Source organism: Marmota flaviventris, chromosome 6 (genome assembly GCF_047511675.1).
Source record: "Marmota flaviventris isolate mMarFla1 chromosome 6, mMarFla1.hap1, whole genome shotgun sequence".
Lineage (NCBI taxonomy): Eukaryota > Metazoa > Chordata > Mammalia > Rodentia > Sciuridae > Marmota > Marmota flaviventris.
In genome coordinates, this window is record NC_092503.1 from 57,894,285 (window position 1) to 57,920,121 (window position 25,837).

Sequence of the window (25,837 nt, forward strand, 5' to 3'; positions counted from 1 at the left end):
TTTTTGTTACTCATTAGTGTAAAAATACTATTTAATGTCATGTAGAACTAAAAAATAAACAAATAAAAAAATTTTTAAAAATACCATTTAACATTCATGTAAGAAATACACTTATTCATGTGTTGCAAGCAAGTTTCATGAGAGATATGAATGTTTAGAAAAAAATCTATTTGGTGAGAATCCATTCGCTATATGAAATTTTTAAGAGTCTTGTATAATTTTATTATTTCTTACAAATTGTGTCCTGTATCCTTTATATCAGTAAAGTTCATAGCACATACACAAATTATTTTTGGAAAGTCAATTATGAAACATTTACTAAATCACCTGGGTTGTTTTTTTTAATAAGTTTATTGGTCTGAAAATTACCAAAGTCACATTCAGAATTGTTTATACTTTTAAAATATCTTCAACAGAAAAAATTTTAGGCAGTCATTCAATTCAGTTCATTTTCAGTTTAGGAGCTGGACAGAAGAGATACTCTAGTACAGTGCTAGTATGGCCTAAGGCTCATTACTGGTCAATAGTTCACCACTGGACCAAGACAACTACATAAACTGAGAGTAAGCATTTGTACAAGTATTTGATCTGTAACAGATCAGAAAACTTTTTATAAAAAAGACTGAGAATCAAAATGCTCCAGCACACCAAAATTTGCCCTAAGAATAAATCTGACACTATCCTGCCTTCAAGAAAAGGAAGCCAAGGCTGGGATTGTGACTCAGCGGTGAAGCGCTGGCCTCGAATAGTGTGGGGGGATGGGGGGCGGGACCTGGGTTCGATCCTCACCAACACATAAAAATAAAGGCATTGTGTTGTGTCCATCTCCACCTAATAAATAAATATAAAAGAAAAAAGAAAGAAAGAAAAGGAAGCCAGATGCTCTTGGCCAGAGGTCATTCCCAGAAGCTATTAGTGAAATAGGAAAATATATTAGTTAGCATCATTTCTCTTCTTTTCTTCTTTTTTTTTTTTTAACCCCCCTAGCTGAATTTCAGCTTTACTTACCTCAACTAATCTTGGGCTATCCTAACTCTCCTTTTAAGATGTCCAAAGTAGATGTTCTCTAAATAACTGATTTTAGCCCATCTATTGTGTCATTGTTATATGACAGATACACACACACACACACACACAGTTTTTCTGGATGCCTTGAACATCATCTATGACTTTGGTTTTGTAAAATAAAAATATATCATTAAAAATGCTTAGAAGAGGCTAGAGATGTAGCTTAGTGATAAGAGTGTTTGCCTAGCATTCATTCATTGTGGTGCTGGGGATCAAACCCAGCACCACAAAACACACACACATGAACGCACATGCACACACACATACAACATTTTAAGTTCATGTTATGAGCTACATAGTAAAGATGTTAATACCGATCTATAAGTCAAGTATTTACCAGTGCTTGCCCCCATAGAACCATAACCCAAGAGATGATTTTTTTTTAAAAGGAGGGTGGGGGAACATAAGGGACCAATATTCAGTAAGTATGAAATATACTATATCCTATGTCCTTGTCTTTGGAAATTGATGCATACTACATACAGTATAATAATACATTCAGAGGTTACATAGTAAATAAAGAAACAGGTCAAATTTTATATAACGAGGGAGTTCTCCAACTTATTAAATAAAGAATAAGGAATATTTTTGTCTTTCAGATAACACTAACAGAACTACTTGGTTTTTTTTTTTTTTTTTTTTTTTTTTGGTTTTTGCTTTTATATTTGTTTTAGTTATAGGTAGACACAATAACCTTTATTTAATTTTCATGTGGTGCTGAGAATTGAACCCAATGCCTCATGCCTGCTAGGCAAGCGCTCTACTGCTGAGCCACAACCCCAGTCCAGAACTACTTGTTTACCAAACATGCTTTGGTCATTAGTTACCATTCAATCTCATCACACTGAACTGAAGGCTAATCAAATTAATTCCTTTTTCCTATGATAATTCTATCTATAAAACTGTGTACAAAAATGTTTATGTAATGCCCAAAGGATATCCCAAATACATTCTAGCCATTTTGTAAATATTCTTTCAGTTCCTATAACTTTATTTCTAGCTAACTCAGCAGTTCAAATTTATCCATGACCTACAAACAAATTCTTTTAACTCTGTAAATATAATAACACTTGACATATTTTAAAGAAATATCACTGTAAAAGGGCCAAAAAATAATTTGCTCTTATTTTTCTAGGTATCCTTCCAAAAGTTTCTATGGCAGCATGATTCCCTTTCAAGCATGTTGGAATTGCTTTCGCTTGGTTATTGCTGGGAAGTCAACAAAAGTTTAAAAAGTTAAAATCCTCATTTAGATTTGCAGTCATTGTCTTTTGAATAGGAAACCACTTTATAAACTGATTTATCTAAGTATTTAAATTAGCTGAAATCATTGAGGATACATGCGTTACAATGAATTAGCTCTTCGCTTACCAGTACAAACAAGATAACTGAAGGCTAAGAATTAAAAGTTTATAATACAAGAGTAAAGTGATAGGGCCAGAAGAAGATAGAAGCTAAGCAGCAATGGGCAAATGATAGAAATTTCAGTTTAGTTTTCTTTTGTTAACAGCAACTTCTCCAGTAAAGAAAAATTGATTAATCAGAGAAACTGACAAGAATCACAGGAACCTAGTCAATTCCTCTCAGCAGCCAGCTCCATGTGTTAAAAGACTCTGAAGCAGAAAGACACGGATTATCAATTTTCAACAGAAGCTCTTTACACCAGGAAGACAGAGTAGGGATGGGGAGTTGAGAAACAGGGATGCTGCAAAATGATGAGGAGCAAAAATAAATGACATTTTAAAATAGCAGTGTTTTAGAAAAGACAGGAAATGATAACACTAACAATAAGGCTAAGGTGTATTTATAATGTGGAAGGCTGTCCTACATTCTTTGTGATATGGCATGAAACACATAATAGAAAAGATACATTCGACATACATTTTAACATGTGGGAATAAAATTAGTAATAACAGGTCAGGGATAGACTATTTCTAATAGCTGTGTTGAGAAAATTACAATTTAAGTGGACATGGTATGAAAAGGTTAATTCTGTTTGTGTGCAAAAGGAGAAAGTAAGTATAGAGAGGAGATGCAGCAGTGAAAACCAATGAATATGTGGATGAGCATAAGATGAATCAATCACTATAGTGAAAGCAACATTTAAAAACAGTGTAAAGGCTGTTGTTTCCTTTAATATTAAGTGAAAACTCTTCTTTTAAAACCGGGTTTTAATTTTTACAATGCAGGACAGAACCTTAAGTACATTACCACTTAAATTTCAACCAACATATGACCTAACAGAATATACATATTTGTTTATCTCTGAAACCAAACCCATGTCACATAAAATTTTCTACCTTTTAACACCTTCTCCTCCACCTAGAATGCTTTACCATCCTTACTCTTCAGCCAAAACATCTTCCTTTCTCAAAAGAAATAAAAATTTACATTCTCTCAATTACCTTGGTTACATATGTAGATTCATCAAAACTCAGGCAAACCTATACATTTTAATAACAATTATTTCATGGTATTTTATTAAAGGACTATATTACAGAATTTTGAACATAGTTTAGAAGTGAAAGTGATCTTTAGATACAGTTAGCAAAATTCAATTTCATATTATCTATAAAAATTAATTAACTAGCCTATAAAACTTAAAAATTACCTTAAGACTTAAAGATGATCTAAGTTTTTGTACAAAATAAATACACATACCAAATGCTTCTACATTTTTCATGTGAAAATAAGAACACAGGGGCTGGAGGTATAATTCAGTGGTAGGGGACATTCTCAGCATGCTTGAGGCCCTGGGTTCAAAGGAAGGAAATGAAGAAGGTTGGAAGGGAGGGATGGAGTGAGACAGAGGAATAGATTAATTTTGTTGCTTTTTCTTGAGTCAGATAGCAAAATTTCCCATTAAATAATTAAATAATTTTAAACAATGTAAAGGCTGTTGTTTCCTTTAATATTAAGTGAAAACTCTTCTTAAAATTATTAAATTTCTTTTTAATAAAATGGCTCACATATTCAGACTACTGGAATTACAAGTGGATTAAGTAAGAAATACTATGTTAGATTTACTCTTATTTAAAGAAATGTCTACTTCATCAACAAATATGATTTGGAATCTGTCACTGAAATATGTAATGTTTTCTTATATTTTCTTTTTTCAACTTCAAAATTAATTTATATACCTATATATTTTCTTGGTAATTTCATTTTAAATTCCTCTAATTTGTAATAGGTAATAATATGACAAAGGGAATTAGAAATTTTTTTCGCATCATTGTAAATATGGTTTTAAGCAAATAATATAAATTATTCAGACATAGGTGTTTTTTTCTAATAGAGAAAGAAAATATACTAAAAGATAAATGATAGTTATCTCTGGGTTGTGGAATAATGAGATTTTTAAGTTGACTTCATGCTCTTTCTTTGCCTCTAAATTTCCATCAATATGTGCTACATTTACAAGCAGAAAAACATAATATATATATAACATTTTAAAACTAAAAACTTTAAAATGTTTCATTTAGCATTTAGTCCATATTGTTACTTAAATTTCAAATAACTCAGTAGTATTTAGGCCTCTAAAAATATTTTTTCCTATATTTGTGTCTAAATAAAAGATATAGATATTAACTACAAAGTATCATATATTTATTTAAAATACTTACTGAATTCACTAAATCAGACTTTCTCAGATGGAGGTGATTTTGCCCTCCAGAGAACATCTAGGGATATTTGGAGACATGTTTAGTTGTCACAATGGGGAGGTGTGCTGTGGCACCTGATGAGTAGAGGTCAGGGATATTGCTAAACAGCAGGCATATGGTCCCTCACAAGACAGAATCATTTGGCACAAAAGGTTCACTCTTATCCACAGTGCCCAGGTTGAGAAATTCTGCTGTAGATTATTAACCTCAATTTTTCTTTACTAACAATGCTAATATATACAACTCAAAGTATAGTTTAGAATGCTCTAGAATTCGGACTTCTCATATTATTTTATTATCTTCCCTTTTCCACAAAATAAAACACCTTCTTTTTTTATGCTCTTCACAGAATGATTTCCAAATTTCAAATGTTAATGTTTAATTACAGATGCTTAATTTTGTACTAAATATTATTAGTCTACTTTCCTATTTTTCACATTGGAGATAGAAATACAAAAGAAATGAGTGAGAGGTGGAAGTTGGTATATGAGGGTAGATATTTTCATTTGTTCTATTTGGCTTCTTGCTGTATCTCACACAATAGCTGTCCAATAATTATTTGTTGAATGAATAAAGTGATGGAGTTAAGTCTTGATAGAGACTGTTTGCCCCAGGTTCCCTGTGAAAAGTAACCTACATGCTCACCAAGACACTACCTTCAGGTCACATCACATACCTGCCTTTAATTGTAATGCTCCATTATCTGATTTGCCTAAATTCCAGGTACTTGTTTGTCAGGTATGGACCCAACAGCAGCTAGTCAAGATTCTACTCTGATCAGTAAGATCTCAAGTATAGATGATATAAAGTTGGGTGGAATTTGAGATTTAAAAAAAAAAAAAAAGAACTTGATTATTGATTGGACATGAGTCATAAGGAAGAAACAACACTAAGTTTTCACATCTCAATAATCAAACATGTTGGAAAGGCTGAGATGCGGAAGGGTGAGAGGCATGAAATCCAGACTGGGAATCAGTACACACACAAAAATCTGCCCAGAGAAATAGAATAAAAGCAGAGGAAAGCTAAGAAGAGTCATAGAAATAAAAGGATAGTGAATCCGTTAGCAGTATAATGTAAATAACTGCCCTCCTCAGACTGAATGGGCAAACTGAAGCTTCATTCTAGCTTCTGTATTTATAATAATCATGTGCTTAGACTGATAAGAAACTACCTCCTTACACTGGGGATATAGTCACTGCTCCTGGGGGGGCATACAGCAAATAGAGGTAGATACATGAACAAAAGAACTGGGATTCTGGTCAGAAGGAAAGAAAAGGATGCTGGATATGTAACAAACAGTGCCTACTACAAGAATCATAGATCTTTCACACACAATCCAATATTTTGACAGACTAGCCCCATACAATCCTTGCGGAACTGACTTGCATCAATTATGCTCTCGTGTTACTAAGATGCCAATTTCTTAACAGGTTTTTCCCCCAGTGCTGGGGACTAAACCCAGGGCCTCATGCATACTAGGCAAGCATGTTACCACTGAGCTACATTCCCAGCCCAAGATGCTGATTTATTTTTCACCATTAAATGTTGTATTGTTAAATTGCATCTGTCTGCTATACTTAATCTTGGCCTTGTCATCCCTTAGATCAGATACATCTCTCTGCATTATAGCAATATACATTTTTTAAAAATTAAAATAAGGACATTAAGGATATTCTTTATTTCTATTTCAAGGCACTGGACTAAATGCTTAAAATATATTAACTCTGATCCTCATAATCCTATAAAATTAGTACTGGTAACTAATTTCTATAGATAGGAAATGTGAGATAAGGTAATTTGGCAAAATTCAAGTCCCTAGTAAGCGCTACCGCCAGGATTCAAACCCAGGTATCTCCCACTCCAATATCTCCATGGTTTCCAATGACCCTGTTACATCTCATCTTTCCCATGGTAGTGTCACTTAAAAATACATATTGGACATCCAATTCAATGTTGTCTTGATTTAAAAAGAAAATTAGATATAAGGTCCTTCTCCATCAACAAACTGCAGATATTTTTTGACTTAGCAGCAATGGTAATAAATATAACACAGAAGCCACCATTTTTTCTGTTCAATAAAAAGGCAGAAAACCAAAATTTCCCTGGACCTACAAATACTACTTATCATTTATCATTCAATGTATGATGAACATCTAAGAATTATGCCATTAAAAGGGAATTAAACACTAGATTTTCTTAAACACAAATAGTTCACACATGTTCTATTACAGAATATGAATCTGGTTAGTTTCCTATAATCTATACTCTTTTATCCAGTAAAAGACAGGGAAAAATGATACTCATTTATTATAGTTTTTTCTTTTTCAAGAAATGTTTGGGGCTGGGTGCAGTAACACATGCCTGTAATCCTAGCAGTTCAGAAGACTGATGCAGAAGGATTACAAATTCAAAGCCAGCCTCAGCAACTTCGTGAATCCCTAGGCAACTTAGCAAGACCCTGTGTCAAAATAAAACATAAAAAAGTGGGGATGCTAGGATATGGCCCCATGGTTAAGTACCCTTGAGTTTAATCCCCAGTATCAAAAATGAAAAGAAGGGCTGGGGTTATGGCTCAGCGGTAGAGTGCTCGCCTAGCATGTGTGAGACCCTGGGTTCAATCCTTAGCACCACATAAAAATAAATAAATAAAATAAAGGTATTGTGCCCAACTACAACTAAAAAATAAATAAATATTTTTTAAAAAGAAAAGAAATTTTAGGGAAGAAATGATAAGAAAAACACATCTATTTATTGTAGGAATAAAAAGTTTGAGAAACAATTTCCACTTGAGTGTATAATTCAGTGTGCAAAACAAGAAAACAAAATATAATAGAAGATGGAGCTGGGGTTGTGGCTCAGTGGTAGAGTGCTTGTCTGGCAAGCATGAGGCACTGGGTTCAATCCTTAGCACCACATAAAAATAAAATAAAGATACTGTGTCCACCTAAAACTAAAAAATAAATATTTTATAAAATATAGAATAGAAGACAGTCTATTATTTACAAAATATTTTGGAATTTGTAAGGAAGTAAGCAATTCTAGCGATAATGATGAGGAAAGTTCTGAGAAAGACCTGACTCTGGTACTGATTCCAAAGGATGGCAATGACTTCAAAAAATGAATGCAGGAAAAGAATTTGGGGGAAAGGCAGTACTGTTCGTGTAAAGTGAAAAGGCAAAAGAGTGTAAGCTATTTCCACAAAGTAGAAGGTCCTACTTCACAAAGCAAGCAATTTAAATAGGAACTATGAAAAGAAAAGCAAAGAAAGTAGACTTAATCAGATCAGAAAGAACTTGGATGTCTGCCTAAGAAATCTAAATTTTATTGAGAAACAAACAGCCAATGAAACTTTAAGCAGAGTGGATACTTCAAAAGAATTCACAAATAGCAATGTTCAGGGTCAGGACCAGTAAGAAGCATAAACATGCCTGTTTCACGAAGTGGTCCTCCTTGGCTTGAACGTCATCTTCCACCATTCCTCTACCATTCCTGTCCCTCCTTCTACCCATCAAGGCCCACTGCCCTGGACACACAGTGTTCTTTCCAGGAGCTCTTTCACTTTTCCATACTCTTGTACATTTACAATATGGGATGCACTTGCAGGCTAAGTTCCTAGGTCTTTCTAGGGCTCATTTCAAAAGTTCTCTTCTGGACTCAGTGGAAGAATGTTTGCCTAGCACACTAGATCCTGGGTTTCATCTGCACCAAAAAAAAAAAAAAAAAAATAACCCAAAAATAACCAAAAGGGCTGGGGATGTGGCTCAAGCGGTAGCGCGCTTGCCTGGCACGCGTGCGGCCCGGGTTCCATCCTCAGCACCACATGCAAACAAAGATGTTGTGTCCGCCAATAACTAAGGAATAAATGTTGAAAATTTCTCTCTCTCTCTCTCTCTCCTTTCAAAAAAAAAAAAACAACCAAAAAATTTTCTCCCTTTATAAAGTTTTCCCTACTGCTAAATTATGGATAATTCTTACTGTAATATTCTTATTCTACTTGTTAGCATTCTGTTGGAACTGCTTTTGAAGACACAGATTGAATATTACTGGTCTTTGTAATCTCAATACTTTGTAAAGCTAATACTCAATGAAGTTCTGTTTTCCCCTCCTGCTACAAAGCTCCCACACAACCTCTTCCTCTCATACAATGCCCTTTCACTTGTTTTTCCTGGTTCTTTTGTCTACTCATTTTTCATTCCACATCACAAATCTTCTGAACCAAAGAAGTCTTCCTCAGCTGGAGACTAGATTAGATCCCTCACCATATTTCTCTCTCTCTCTCTCTTTGTTAGATCCCTCTCCCTCTCTCCCTCTCTCCCTCTCTCTCTCACTCTCTCTCTCTCTCTCTCACACACACACACACACACACACACACACACACACACACATAGCAAGGTACACCTTTTCTTTTTCTTTTTTTTTTTTGGTGGTGCTGGGGATTGAACTCAGGGCCTTGTGCATGCAAAGCAAGCCCTCACCTTTTCTTCATTGACCTAGAGTAGTTCTAATTTTATTTTGATGTGTGTGACTGGATTATCTGTCTCCCTGACTGTTCTTTAAATTCCATAAGGTCAGAATCCCTCTCAGCCTTTGTTCACAACTTAAGCTCTAGCGCCTAGCACAAAGTAAGCACGCTGATAAGAAATTAAAACTGCTCTAGAGTTAGGCAAGCAGCAACTCTACAATCATTTTCTTCATTAGCAAAACTAAAACAATAATTATACTTATCTTTCAGAGTTGTAAAAATCTAACGAATATAAAATGCACAGTACCTGGCACATGCAAGTACTTTTTAAGTTTACACAATGTCATTATCATTTTGTGTTGTCATTACCAATATCATGATTATTATTATTACTATAATACCAACTGTTATAGTTGAAGGATTCTCTTGTGCTGGCAGAACTAAAGTCTTAGTGGACAGGTGTGATACCAGTGGCTTTGGATGATTGGTTAGGACTCATTGGCCATTTGGTGGCAAATAGGGGTCTGTGCCTAAGGATTGGTAGTTGTGGGACTTAGTGTTGCAACCAACTAAAACACACACACATGCACACACACACACACACACACTCACTCACATACACACACAAATGTTAATCTGCGTTTTTCACCAAAAGGGAGGAACATGGGATTACAATCTAACTCTATTTTAAAATATTCTATTAAAAGATTACTTACACACTCTTAACCTTAAATCTTTTTAGCTGCTATATTTTTGTATTTTTCTTTAAACCACTAATATTTTAAAATTTCAAAATGTAAGCATAATGCAATAATTTTTATTATCTCTTAGATATAAATTATGACTTATAAAAATCCTGTTTAAGCTTAATTGTAAGATTCCATGACCATATTTGAAGTTTTTCAAACAAGGGTCAACAAGATAACAATTTAATCAAATGCATGTGTATCTAAGTAAAGAGATTACCCTTTAAAATGAAGAAACACTAGCAGAAATATCTATACCATAATGGAAAGAACTTTAGCCCTTCAGCAATCTTACCCTAGGGTTCATAGTGTTGAAACTTTATGCCTCTGAATCTGCACTTTTTACTTATCCTGGGGGGGAGGGAGACTGATATCATAAACAGTCTCTCTCACTTAAGACATCTCTTGATCTATCAATACCTGTTTATTTTCATTGTCAGAGTATTTTGTGAGTCGGTTTGTGGTTTCAAAAGACTTCCTGGTAAAAATGTGCTAGATACACAAATGATGTAGAGTAAAACATTCACATATACTTTCTTTGGGAATACTGGTAATAGCAGTAAGTATATAGAAATTTTTAAAATTACCTAACCATCCAAAGTTCATTTGTTAAGAACTCACTCTCCTCCTTAATGTCAGGGAAAGCACTGGCAAAAACCATTAGAAAAGGTGTCAAAGATTTAACCAAACATGAGAGAATGTGGTGAAGGACTAAATTTGACTTTATTAATGCCTAAACACATACCATATAGACTCCTTTATTAATAATGACAGCAATACCTAACTATATCAAAAATAAATTCTAAATGAATTTAGAATAAAATTTGAAAACTTTATGTTGTTAACCTCTTCTCAACTCACACTCTTCTCCAAGGAAACTTCTCCTAAAGACAGACACTTTGTGCTGAGCAACTGCTTTTTTCCTGGTATCTCTAGAGTTAGAGCCCCAGACATCCTTCCAGAAGAGGAAGTGGTGGGGGGAGATACTAAAGAAAAAGACCACTTAGGGTTGTAATAATTCCTGGTCCCTGAACAGATTATAATATTAGAGCAGGGAATAATCTGGAAGAAGCAAAATGCAATCATAATTTGAGTAATTTCTTTTTTTAATTTATAGCTGAAAATTTAAATATATAAATCAAAATAATGAATTCTGTTCCATTAAAAATTCACTCTAAAAATATTCCATGTTTTATGAGATTTTTTTTAATATGTTGAACACTTGATGTCATAGCAAATTCTGAATTACCTTCAGGAATAGTTATGGTTTGACAGTAACCAAATACTTTGAAACTAAAAGCTAAGAAGATGGAAAAGTGGTCATCACCTAAAAAAACAATCTCCCAAACATACATTTAAGATTCTTTTATATCAGAATTATCTTTGAAAAATACTCAATTCTAAAGAATGTGGGTATAATATGAATATATGGCCCCATTAACTTGGCTCTTCATATATTTCAACTACTTGAAAATATATTTTCTATTTATTATTAAATTTCCTTTAAAAGAAAATAAAACTAAATGACTCATCAACCTTATATTTACAATAACTTACATGAAAATATGTAGCAATACATCAAATGGTGTCACCTTCACCCCCTATCCCCAAAAGAGCCCTGTACAGCTTATAGAACCTGAAGACAAAGTCAAAAAATTCATTCATTCTAGAAACTACTTTTCTCCACATAGGCTAAAGAAATATTCTGCAGGAAGAAAAATTGGTTATAAAAGGAGAAATGTTCAACTTTTCTCCTTTTAATATCAAACTTTATTATTAATTAACACCAAATTTGGTAGGTTAAAAAAAAATGTATCACACAAAAGACCCTGGCAGCAATTTTTAAAAGCTTTTGGGGCTGGGGATATAGCTCAGTTGGTAGAGTACTTGCCTCGCATGAACAAGGCCCTGGGTTCAATCCCCAGCACCACACATACACACACACACACACACACACACACACACACACACACACACATAAAGTAAGCTTTTGTTTATCTTTTCATAACTTACTGTGACAGATACCAGATGGATTATTTCAACAAATGTCAGTACTAGATTGATTCATATTATTAAAATGTTTAATGATAGTTGTATTTCAGGAGTATCATTCCATCCAAATAATAAATGAAGGCAGATCATGGAATTGAAAGATACGGAATTATAAACTTTTCCCAAAAAGCAAAATTTTGGTGACAATTAAAAAATCACTACACTTTTAAAATTTAATTAAGTAAATAGAAATTGAAACATTCAATTGTAAAGGACACACAAAAATCATTCGCTGTAAATTTTAATGTTAGCAAAAGCATGAACCAGCACATTAATTACAGAGGTCACATCAGATCCAAGTTTTTGAAAAGTTGATAACCCACAGTTATTAACAGAAACTTTAGTTGCCTTTTTTTTAGTTGCTCAACAGACTTTAATTTTTAAAGTTTCTTAAAAACTCATCAGAACACACATTGCTAAAAATTAAGTGATTTTTAGTTCTTTCATATTCATCCTGAAGAGTAGCAAAATCATATTTACAAATCCAGTTAGCTATCTTAGATTGAAAGCAAAATTATATTATTACCTATCATTGTCTTTTAAGATCTACAAGTCCATGAAAATGCAAAGAACAATCTTTTTTATATAACAATGCTCTGAAACATTTTATTGATACAAAATATTTAAATTAAAATTCATATTAGAATTTAAAATAACATTCTTCCTAGTCCTGAAAAGTACCTACATGCATGGAAATATCATGTGCCAAAGAACAACATATTTTAAACATCAATGAAATAGAGGATACTCTTTAGGAAACTGCTATTGTTTCAGATAATCTATTTACTATTTGGAGACAAGCTACACTGTTTATTAAAATATAATTCAAACACTTGAAATGTAACTTAAGAACAAACTGAAATAATTGCAAAGATTAAATACTTAATGGTTCATGGGATCATGATTAAATCACCATATTAGGTCTAAGCAGCCAACATTTATCCTCACTTAATTTCAAAATGAAATATTAAGAGTAGGGCAGTATTTTCTCCCAAACACCAGCTACACTATGCTTAGAGGTGAGAGAGAAACAAGAACATATATATATAATCAATTCTTTTTTACACTTATATATTATATATTATATTTATATATTTCTCTCTACCAGGAATTTTTCCTTGCTAAAGTCATCCCAACCACCACTTCTACATAGTTTACATTTTAAGTTCTGAGAAATAAGCTACAATTTGAAAACCTCATATGATGTTAAAATATAACTGGTTAAAAAAAAAAAGTACACTGAGACAAAAAACGTTAGTATTGTCTTTTTTTTTAATCTATTTTTAATCTATTTTAGAGGCTTATTTAGATTTACATTAAAATATAAAAAATCTATTTGATAATAAGTTTCTTAGGACTCCTAAAAAAGAACAATATGGATGTAAAAGAAGGTAGTCATTCAAAACTCTTTAATGTATAAAATACATGAATAAGCACATTTCAATAAGTATTTCCAATAAATGTAAAACTTTGTCATCTTATTCATTCTGAGATTCACTTCAGCCCTATCTGTGACTAACTAAAAGGGAAGTCACATGACTTAAGCAATGAAAGAGAAAGAAAAGTTTTCTTTCTACAGGAAGAAACAAAAGCTTGGTATTAGCTATCCAAGGCCAATGGGTGGGGCCTGCAAGCCAAAAAGCTGTAATGAATTGAGGTTAATCTTAACAGGGGCCCACTTTAACCTTCTCAAAGCATCAAAAATGTGAATATAACTTACATAAAATAACAAACCTATAAAATAAATTAGGGTTTCACATCTACAAAATTCTGCAGGAACATAATTCAGTTTACAAACAATGTTGCTGCTTTGTTGGGGTAAAATCACCTTTACTGTGATTCCCTGCATAGATACACAGCCCATCCCCCACTGTTACACAGATACTTCACAAGCCTCTTGAATAAATAGGAGTATCCAATGTCCAGGGTGATGGGTGGTCCTGAGGTCCTGAACCAGAGCTGTATACTTTTAAGGGATGCTGAGATAAGAACAAAGTGTTTTGTGTTTGTTTAAACATGGGTCTAGATGTAAAGTCTTTACACCATTATGGTACAGCTCATAAACTTGTGCTATTATTGATTTAGGCAAGTTTTAAGTGTCAGCATAAATTAAGCACATCAAAATAAAATACTTTGGGGCTTTTTCTGATTCAAATTAACAAATGTAATTTTCTTAAAAATAATCACTACAAAGATATAAACTCTCAACCTAAGAGAGAACACCGTATCAACAAACAGGCTTTCATTCAACAGGACACTTTCATAATAATATAAAATAACATGTACTTAAATAAAATCATGTACACCAAATAAGCTGTGATGCAATGAAAAACTTCTTAAGAAAATGAAATTAACCCATGTGGAGTCACAATCAACATCAACAATTATTTCTTTTATGCTCTAGGTTTTATATAAGTCCATATAAAGAGGGGTTTTTGTTTGTTTGTGTGTTTGCTTTGTTTTGTAGTTCCAGAACAGAAAGCAGGATTTACAAGTAACTCAAGGAAAAGATAAGCAATGAATAGTCCTGACCCTGGCTTCTCTGGCTTGATCAAGTGGGCCTGCAACCTGAGCCAAAGGGCGCAAATTCCTCACCATTCAAAATTCTTCAATGGCATGAGGAAAAAAACAGGGAAAGGGGCAAACATGCAAATCCAACTGTCCCTAGATTTAGTATTCAACTAAAAATTTCAAAGAGTTTAAAAAGATGAAGCCAATACTATGGTTAAATTTCTGATGAAGTCTTAACCAATCCTAGGAAGGGAAGCTTTGTTTTTCCTTGTTAAAATTGAAAAAGATTCATTCACCTTCTTAAATTAATGGCTTACACTGAGCTATGCTAGGTATGTCTCTCTAATATTATTGCATCTACTTAAAGGAGTTGCTTAAAAACCATAATTAATTTTCAAGCACCAGTGTTTCTGTATTGTAAGCAAAATCATTTACTATTAAAATCATATTTAAGGAAAAAAGTTTATATTACTCATTCCAAACTTTACAATATATCATTGACTTATTAAGTATTTAAAGTGGTACAAATAACCTCTGTGGTCAGACTTGTGTTACAGACTGAATTAAAAATAAGCCAATTCATTTAAATGAAAAAAAATGCTATGTTAGAGAAAAGAATTTAGGCATTACAGGATGTGGGAGCCTTCTAGTTACTATTGATAATGGCCTAAGGAAATTACTTACAAAGTTAAGGAGAGAAATGGTCATGAACAAGTCCTGGCCAAAGGAATTTGAAATTTGTGCCATATAGCACAAACTATAAAATTAAACAAAAATCTTAGGTTGATGAGCAAATTAAACTTACAACACTTTAAAATAGAATCCAACTTTTGTGATTAACAAAAGTAATAAATCTAAGTGGACTTTGATTTTTAAAAGTAGACTTATAAAAAAGATTCAAAGCAACTGGTACAAATTAAGTGTATTATTAATAGTACAATAAATTAATATGATTTTGAGTGGTGGCAAAGATAGTTTGTCCACATATCTGAAAATTATATATTTTAAGTGTTGAGAAATCACTGTATTTAGTTCAAAACTTTAAAACTAACTTTTTGATTATTTATTTTTATCATATTTATCCCCAAATAAAGTCAGTAAAGATTATACAATTTTACTTTGTAAAAAAGTGAATACAGTAGTATATATTAAAAAATGACTCTTTTGCTTTTATGCCTTTTATTAAAAGAAGAACCAACTGAAAATGTTTAATTAAAATGTATGCCATCATTTAAAAACTAAAAAATACTAGCTCAGCAGTAGAGCACTCGCCTAGCACGTGTGAGGCCCTGAGTTCAATCCTCAGCACTACATAAAAATATGTAAATAAAATAAAGGTATTGCGGCCGACTATAACTAAAAAATAAAATTTTTAAATTAAATAAATAAAAATTAAAAAACACATAGGGAGCAAGAATGCAGAATCCTTGAATATATCATCCAACAACGCTTTTTAATATTTATTTTTTTAGTTATAGTTGGACACAATGCCTTTATTTATTTTTATGTGGCGCCTCGCATGTGCTAGGCGTGAGCTCTACCACCGAGCCACAACTCCAGCCTCCAACAATGAACGCTTTTTACTTAGTTTTTGATCAATAAAAATTAGTTGACTAGAAAAAATTAAGAAGCAATTTTTCAAGAGTAACCTTTTTATTAAACATTATTACTTCTCAATGACAATGAGCCACCATCTTGATTATTTATACCTCTAAGGACATTTATAGAAAAAAACCAGTTGAGACAGAAATTCTATAAATTTCTGAAAAGAAATAGAAGCACCAATAATCCTAATTATGCCCTTTTTTATTATTTTTATCATATTTATCCCAAATAAAGTCATTTTCTTTTACTTTGCAAAAAAGTGAATACCAGTAGTATATAGGGGGAAAAAATGACCCTTTGCTTTTATGCCTTTTATGAAAAGAAGAAGAACCAACTGAAAAAATTTTAATTAAAATGTATGCCATTAAGCAAGCAATGAGTTTGTAGTGTATGTAAAAGTGCCATGAAGTTAAATGAAATTAAGATTGACGATTAGAGCCAGGTGCAGTGACACATGCCTATAATTCTAGCTACTTGAAATACTTAGGCAGGAGGATCACAGGTTGAGGCTGGCCTAAGAAACTTGACAAACCCTGTCTCAAAATAAAAATAAAAGGGCTGGATTTGTAATTCAGTGGTAAAGCACCGGTAAATTCAATCCCCAGTTACAACAACAACAAAAAGACTAACGATTAGTAAAATGCTTGTGAATTAATTTCTATCTAGCTAGGAAGCATAGAAACTGCCGGTGTAAAGGAAATTTCCAGGAAGAAATAACTAAAGAAAAACAAATTGAGAAGAAAACATGGAAATAAATGTGGATCTTCTTTGATAAAGGATTTGGGACTGTAGCCTGTGTCCAAACCAGGTCAAGCCTGGCACGGTGGCACATACCTGAAATCCCAGCGACTCCAGAGGCTATGGCAGGAGGATATCAAATTTGAGGTCAGCCTAAGCAACTTAGACTGTGTCTCAAAATAAAAAGTAAAAAAGGCCGGGGATGTATCTCAATGGTAAAGCACTCCTGGGTTCAATCCCCAATACCTAAATACATAAATAGAGGAACCTAAATATAACAATGATTATATAGGTCAACTAGGTCAACTGAGCCTCTTCAAGAATGACTACAAATGGGCATAAGAAAATTTTCTGAAGTGATAAAAATGTTCCATGTCATGATAGAAATGTAATTATAATTTGTCAAAACTCATTTAAGTATACACTTATTTGGTAAATGTGATTGTATATAAATTAAACCTCAATAAAGCTGATAAGGCAAAAAAAATAATAAAATTAATGACATAAACAGTATCTTTTAAGTGTTCTGGCAACCATTTATATGGTAAAAGTACTAATAAAAATACAGTGTTCAAATAAGGATCAAAACTAAAATCTCAGATTGCTATCCTTGAATTATTTTCATGTACTTTTTTTTTTCATTGTCTGTTACCTTACTCCTGTAAAATAGGGAGGAAACATTACTGACCACATTTTACTCATAGGAACACTAAAGCTACCAGGAGTGATTAGCCAAAAGCCAGAAACCCACCAAATAGTACAGCCAAACTAAAATCCCTCATTCCCAATGTTTTTTTTCCACCATGATACTACACTACTTCTCCTTTATAATAGTTAACTGTGTGACAAACTTGGCATCCTCACCCCCTGCTTATAATAGTTAACTGTGTGACAAACTTGGCATCCTCACCCCTGCCAAGTCCATGTTAAGTGCTTTACATATATAATAGCATTTAACCCTTTTATTTTTGTGTCTCCCCATTTAGACACTAACAAAGTAACTTACTTTCCCCACAGACATCTAATAAAACAAATTGGAATTTGAATTCTTATCTATTTGACCAGTCTATACCATGTTATACCATGCATTTCAATCTCACAAGGATTAATTAATAGAGTGCTAGAAATTAAATTATCACAACAGGCCTAATTAAAACAATAATTTAGCTGGTTGTGGTGGTACATGCTTGTAATCCCAGCAACTCTGGAGGCTGAGGCAGGAGGATGCCAAGTTCGAGAACAGCCTCAGCAATATAGTGAGACCCAAAACAACTTAGCCAGATCCTGTCTCAAAATAAAAAAATAAAAAGGGCTAGGGATGTGACTCAGCAGTTAAGCACCTTAGGTTTAATCCCCAATAAATACACACATACACAGAGACAATAAATAAATAAATAATGATTTTTTTCCTTCGCTTATACTGAAGAATATATTATGTATACCTAAAAATACAGGTAAAAAATCTCATGGTACAATAAACCATCAAAACAAAAATATCTTATAACAAAATTATTTTCAAGCCTCAGTTCATACCCTCATATTTTAAACAATGTTTTTAAAATGTCTTTAGTTGTAGGGGCTGGAGTTGTAGCTCAGCGGTAGAGCACTTGCCTGGCATGGGTGAGGCACTGGGTTTGATTCTCAGCACCACATATAAATAAATAAAGGTCTATCAACAACTAAAAAGAATTTAAAAATATATTTAAAAAATATCTTTAGTTGTAGATAGACACAATTCCTTTTATTTATTCATTTATTTTATGTGGTACTGAGGATCAAATCAATGCTTCACATGTACTAGGCAAGTGCTCTACCATTGAGCCATAACCCTGGTGCTAAAGAATGTTTTTTGAGATGGGGTCTCGATATATTGTACAGGCTGACCTGAAACTCCTTAGCTCAAGTGACACTATTGTCTTAGCATTCCAAGTACCTGGGACCATAGGCCTGTTAAACAATACTCTATGCCACAAAACTATAATAAAAAGCCTTAGAGTTCACTATAAGAAAAATTAAACTACTACTAAGAATGTAGCTCAATGGTAGATTATTTTTGCCTAGCATGCACAAGGCCTTGGGTTCAAACCTTGTACACATAAATAAACAAGCCAACAAACTACATTAAGTATTAAGCTATCAATATTATGTAACACATTTGGCCCAACTGTAAAGAAAGTTCACAATTTAATTTTCAAGAGTATAAGTATAAAAACATTTGTATTGAATATAAATTATAAATAATTTAATAATGATGTTATTTTCACAAAGACAGTTTGTTTATTCAACACCTACTTGGCAGTTTATATAATATTACCTCTACTCTTCACAAAAACCTAAAAAGTTACGTTTTATTATTCAACTTTATGGTTGATGATAGAAATATAAATTATTTCTACCAATTACCTATAAATCTTATTTCAGAAGGCAATTCTAAATTGTCAAATATTTAGATAGTAGGGGAGGGAAGCAATCATCACACTATCATACCTTGCTGCTACTTAAAAGATAGGATGAATCTTAATATACCAAAATGCAATCTAACACTTTTATTATTTCTTTAATAAAATACTCTTTAAAAGATCATTTTCTCCTGCTGGGCTTGGTGGCGCACGCCTGTAATCCCAGCAGCTTGGGAGGCTGAGAGTTCAAAGCCAGCTTCAGCAACTCGAAGCACAAAGCAACTCAGTGAGACCCTGTCTCTAAACAAAATACAAAATAGGGCTGGGGATGTGGGCTCAGTGGTCAAATACCCCTGAGTTCAATCCCTGGTACCAAAAAAAAAAAAAAAATCATATTTTAAATGTACCCCTACTGGTCTGCAAAGTACTTTCTTGAACATATTATTGTCAACAACTTAAGATATTAAGATGACAAAATCGAATAATAAAATAGGGAAGAATGGTTTAAGCTTCTAATGGACTACATATGATACAACTCCACAAACTTAAAACAACTGTATATAGAACAAGCTCATCTTCTTCTTTCTTAAAATTTTAGGGTAAATATCTCAAGGTATGAAGAATTAATAATTGATAATGATAAAAATATCATATTCAGTCCTAAATCAAATCTAATAGCATATCACATTTAAGATATTTCCAGTTTAATTAATCAGAAATATTCTCACTTTGCTGAGGTCATACTTGGTTTAGAACTAAAAATATTATACATCATATTTTTGCTTAACAACTTTTAGGTTAATCTCAATACCAAAAGAGCTGCTTGCTTAAGATATACAAAACTATCTGCAATATTTACGTAATTTCTAAACAGGAAGAATTAAATCAAACCAAATAGTGTTTCATTGCTACCTGAAAGCAACAAAAACTGCAATCAAGGACTCACTTTAAAAAAAAAAAGTTTTTAGTTGTAAATGAACACAGTGTCTTTATTTGTTTTTATGTGGTGCTGAGGATCGAACCCAGTGGGCCTCATACATGTGAGGCAAGTGCTTTACCACTGAGCTACAGCCCCAGCCCTCACTTTTTAATCTCTATGATGAGTGTAGGTAACAAACAAGATTTTAACTTTTCACAAAAGCCTAAAACTCTAAAGTAAATTAGACAGGTTAAAGAATACTAAATGCTTGTAAGTGATATGTCACTTAACTATCTATTTAAAAACCAATTCCTTGATGTATTGCTTTCATTTGTAGTCAATTGTCTTTAAAGAGAGAGGGAGAAGACAATGAATTAAAGTGGTACCCCCAGTAATCCTGGAGACATAGGAGGCTGAGGCAGGAGGATAGTAAGCTCAAGGCCAGCTTCAGCAATTTAGAGACCCCCAGCAACTTAGCAAATAAACACTTAAAAAAAAATAGGGCTATGAATATAGCTCAGCATTAAAGCATCCCTGAGTTCAATAACCAGTACCCAAAAACAAAATAAAAATAATCAAAAATGAATAACAAGTGTAGGATACCAAGGGCTAACTCTAACGTCAAATATAGACTTTAGGGGATAATGATGAGTCAAAGTAGGTTCATCAGCTTTTACAAATATACTATTCCGGTACATGATGGGAGACTGCATATGTAGGTGCAGCAGGCATAAGGGAAAATCTCTATACCTTCTCCTAATTTTGCTGTGACCCTAAAACTACTCTTGAAAAAAGAAATCTAAAAAAATAAATAAATAAGTGAAAGAGTTAAGGATATGGTTCAGTCATTGAATAGATACTTAGGATCTGGGTTCATTCCCAAGCCCCACCCCCCAAAAAAGTAAGCAAAAATACTTTAAAAGTAAAGCAATAACTATGTCTTAAAAACTTAAATTCATCTGTAATCCCAGCAGTTCAGAAGGCTGAGACAGGAGGACTGAGAGTTCAAAGCCAGCCTCACCAAAAGCAAGGTGCTAATGAGATCCTGTCTCTAAATAAAAATACAAAGAGGGCTGGGGATGTGGCTCAGTGGTCGAGTTTCCCTGAGTTCAATCCCTGGTACCCACTCCCCACCAAAAAAAACTAAAATTCACACTTCAAGATTAAATTGAATAGGAGCATAAATTTTTAAATATAAATATACAAAAAGAATCTGGAAAATGAATCCTCACTTTAAAATCAAAAGGGAAGTGTTACCAAATAAAAGAGGAAAGTCCTCCAAAATGTTAATGTAAATGCCTCTTAAATTGATGTTATGGTTAAACATCTGTAAAGGATTTAGTTCGAGATTCTTCTGAAATTATCAACGAGGAAAAACATCTTAAAATTTTTGTAGATAGAAACCATCTTCAGAATATTAAAATACATAACTAGTTATAAAAATGAGCTATGAATGTTTATGATCATATTAAGTTTTCAAGATTTATTTTTGTATAAATATATTACAAAACTGGCATTTGGTTCTGGGGCTATAGTTTTGTAGTGAAATTTAGTTAACATGCCTAAGGACCCAGTTTCAATTAGCAGCCCAGAAAGAGGAAAAAAAAAAGATAAAATTGCCATTTTAAACAGTCCTGAGAGTAACAGTCATATATTCTGCATATAAAAGGTCTTCATGCTAAATTATCACAAAAATAAACATGGGGCCTGAGGTTGTAGCTCAGTGGTAGAGCACTTGCCTAGCACCTGTAAAGTACTGGGTTCCATCCTCAGTACCACATAAAAATAAATAAATAAAATAAAGGTATTGTGTCCATCTACAACAAAAATATTTTTTAAAAAAAGTAAATATGACTAACTGATTAGAAATATTATGAAAAGCCTTCAAACATGAATATACTGGACTAAATTTATCTTTATAAATTATATAATTAATATTAAAAATGCACAGACATGAAGCTGGGCACTGAGGCTCATGCTTATAATTTAAACTACTAGGGAGCTGAGAGAGGAGGACGGCAAGTTTGAAGCCAGCTTGGGCTAAATTTAGCCAGCCGCTATCTCAATAAATAAATAAATAAATAAATAAGGGTTAGGTTGTAGCTCAGTAGTAGAGTACCCCTGACATGAACTCTATGCTAAGTCAACTGTGTTGTAACATTTAAAATTTTCATATATTTATATTACTTATCTTCAAATATTTGCATAGTCTGACACTGTTAATACTACTTTAAACTTATTATATATGATTTCTTATAGCCATTACTCCCTGAGGTGCTTTCTAAGCCAAGTAATAAAAGAAAATTAAAACAAAATCTCTGTAAGCTGGGCGTTTTAAAGAAGAAAATATAAATCAGATATAAAGTACATAAGAATATCTATACCTGAAAAGTAAGGGATGATTTAAAAACCAAACTCATATATATGTAAGACTACTGTTAAGAGTAATTTCATTACAGTCATTTTGAAATTACTATCTTTGGGAAAACTTACTGCATAAATTAATAAATAAATGAAATATGCTTCATTAAAAGTCTTGGTATTTTATTTCGTGGCGAAGAATTACAAATACATATATAAACCCAATATTTGAAGAAAGCATTCATCTGCAAATAGGCTGAGGAGAGCTCAATAAGAATGGATTCTATATTTTTCCAGAAGAATGAAATTCAAGTGATCATGTTTTCTTAGGTATCAAGATGTTGTAAAGAAAAACTTACATGACAACAAACATCAACATGTGCAACATTTCCCTTTTCCAAATATCTAATATTAATTACCATATGATTCTAAAGTGCTATCAAATATTTAAGTCCTAATGAATATTTATATTTCAAAAAAACTTCTAATGACCTTTTCCAGGCAATTTAAGCATGCACTTTTTAACTTATTAATATAAGGAAACTGTTAGGAGTATTACTGACACTTATAAAATAATTGATGAAATCATCTTATTAAGAACCAAGACTTAAAAATCTATATTAATCATGAGCCAAATCTTACTTCCACTGAGATAAATCTCTGGATTTTAAACTGGATTCTTGAGACATTCCTAAAACTTCATTCTATTTTACAAACTGAATCACCATCAATATTTTCAAATTTCAGTTAAATATTTTATCACATACCTCAAAAACAGTGAAGTGTGACAAAATGTATAAATGTAGTGCTTACATATTTATGTCAGTTTTTAAAACTAATGTTCATTATTAAATTCTATTAACGTTTCACTATTACTTAAAATGGTTTCCGAATATATACATTCATTTTCCAGCCATAAAATACGATTTTAATTCACAAGTGAACTTCAGAAAATCACATGAAAACTGTCATTTTAAACCACCAATTGTCACTATACTACTAGAGCACCATCTCACTGCATTCATCAACATCAGGGAAAGTGAAGCACCTGTGCATGTGTTTTTACCACTTCAGAATTTACAAACATCAAAAGAACTATAGAAAGTTTGATTACGTTAATACCAACAAATTTTATAGAGAATTAAGTAACAATACATCTATAGCTCTAGTTTAAAATACACACACTCTTATTTCATAGCAACTAAATTGGTTTAATATGTAGTTATTTGCAGTCAATATTTTTCCTGGGTACATATTGGCATGAATTTTTAAGTATTATTTTAAAAAATAATACTAAAATCATTTTTATTTCCCCAAATACATACCTGCTGGGAGCCATTAGCCAAGTAGGTATGACAATTTCCTTGCCAGCGTACCCCATGTTGCTGACATGTTGCAGCGACATTGAATGTAGGTGACCTTGCTCAAGGACCAAGGCAGATTAGGGTGTTCCCGGTTTTAAGATAATCCTGTTTAGGGCGTTCCCAGTTTAGGTTCCAGGTTTAAGGTTTAAGATTATTCCTGCTGGGAATAGGGCGTATCCTGCTGCCTGAGTTCCCCTTGAGTTCTCACGTGATTCAGACAGTATATTTTGGAGATAGAAGCCCAGAGAACGTGGATTTGGGCAGAGAACGTGGATTTCCCCAGAACGTGATTGTAGACGGCTGGTGTGAGTTCGGGAATAAAGAGTTGCTGTTTGAATCTACAAGCTGTGTGGTGGCTCGTGATTGTGTGCCCAGCCAGACTGCGGCACATACCATTAAAAAATGTGTTCAATATACTTACCGAATGACACATGTACTTCTGAGCACCCACCAAAAAAACTACACTATATATTATTTTATTTTTAAAATGAAAATTTTTTTGATACTGGGGGTTGAACTCAGGGGTACTTAACAACTGAGCCACATCCCCAGCCCTAAATAATGCGCATAGGTATTGGTCCACACTGAGTTAAATTTTCTAATTGTCTATGATGCATATTATTGTATAACAAAATTATAGACACAATGGAAAAACTCTAACATGAATAAAACCTGATGTCTTCAAAAACGTTTGCATAGTAAAATTTATGGCTAAAATAAAACATTTTTAGAAATTGTATAAAATGATCTTGAATTGCAATCTGATTCTTCAGGGGATACTCACATAACACTTATACAGACCATTTATAACCATCTAATTATTACTTGTTGTTGCCTAGCTAAACTCAGTAGGATTCCTGTCTTCTTCAAAACAATTATTCATACAACTTATATGTAATTTATGTAAATCTCAATAAGAACTGCCTTTAACTAGGTATCATTTAATATTGTCTTTTCATATATACATGATGTGCAACATAAAATTAATGCAAGTAAATATTTAAAATAATGTTTATAATCTGGAAACTATTAGCTACATATAAAAAAAACTTTACCAGCAATATAATCTTTCTAATTCAATGGATACAGGAATGTTTACAAACATATATCAATTAAATAGCTTAAATTTGGATGTCTTACAGTTCTAAATATTAACATTAATTAATAAAATGTCTAATATTTGAATTTTTTGTTAAAAGCCAAATTATAACAAGGTATCATCAGACAAAGAAGAAAAGTGCTATTTTTTCATTCATCTATAAAACAAATTTATGAGATCGTAAAGAACAATTTAACAATCTAAAGAAGGTTCAAAGGGGGAAGCAAAAGCCTGAGAGAAAATGGATTTGTCAATTATTTTAGTCATTCAGTCTAAGGAGGAGGAAAAGATAATAGAAAATTTAGCTTCGTTTTGCAATATAAAATAGAAGGCATAAAATTCAGTAGCCTGCATGTGGACTCCTATTTATGCATTTAAACCCTATTTCAATTCACAAATTATGCTGATCCTTCCACATGTAAACAGCCAATAATGATGACCAGGCCTTAAGAAAAGGAAAACACACCATACAGCAAGGTCAGGAAGCTGCCAAGCACCACAGCACAACAGAGCAAAACAGGATGGTTTCATATGTTCCTATTGTTTATACACATAATTTAAAGATGTTATTACAAGGGTGGGTGTAAATATTTCCAATTCCAGAAACATACAACACAGCATTAAATTAATATATCATTTTCAAGTAGAGATACTAAGTATTTCATCTATGTCAACCTGTATTATTAACAGCCATTCATTCAATTCTTTTTAACTTAGACGTCAAGCCAAAATAAACCTCTTTTGTCCTAAGCCTCTATTTCTTACTACAAATTCACTTTAGAGAATTTATACTTCCTTAACTTCTTTTGATGGAAAAAAAAATAGGCTTGCAAATTGTAATTTTTTTT

At 32.6% G+C, this 25,837-nt stretch overlaps 1 protein-coding gene across 2 annotated transcripts in view; it reads right to left on the reverse strand.

The window, feature by feature from the left end:
* Positions 1 to 25,837, reverse strand: part of Lin28b (lin-28 homolog B) — a 112,746-nt gene that overhangs the window by 78,245 nt on the left and 8,664 nt on the right. The gene's annotated exons all lie outside the window — the stretch shown is intronic.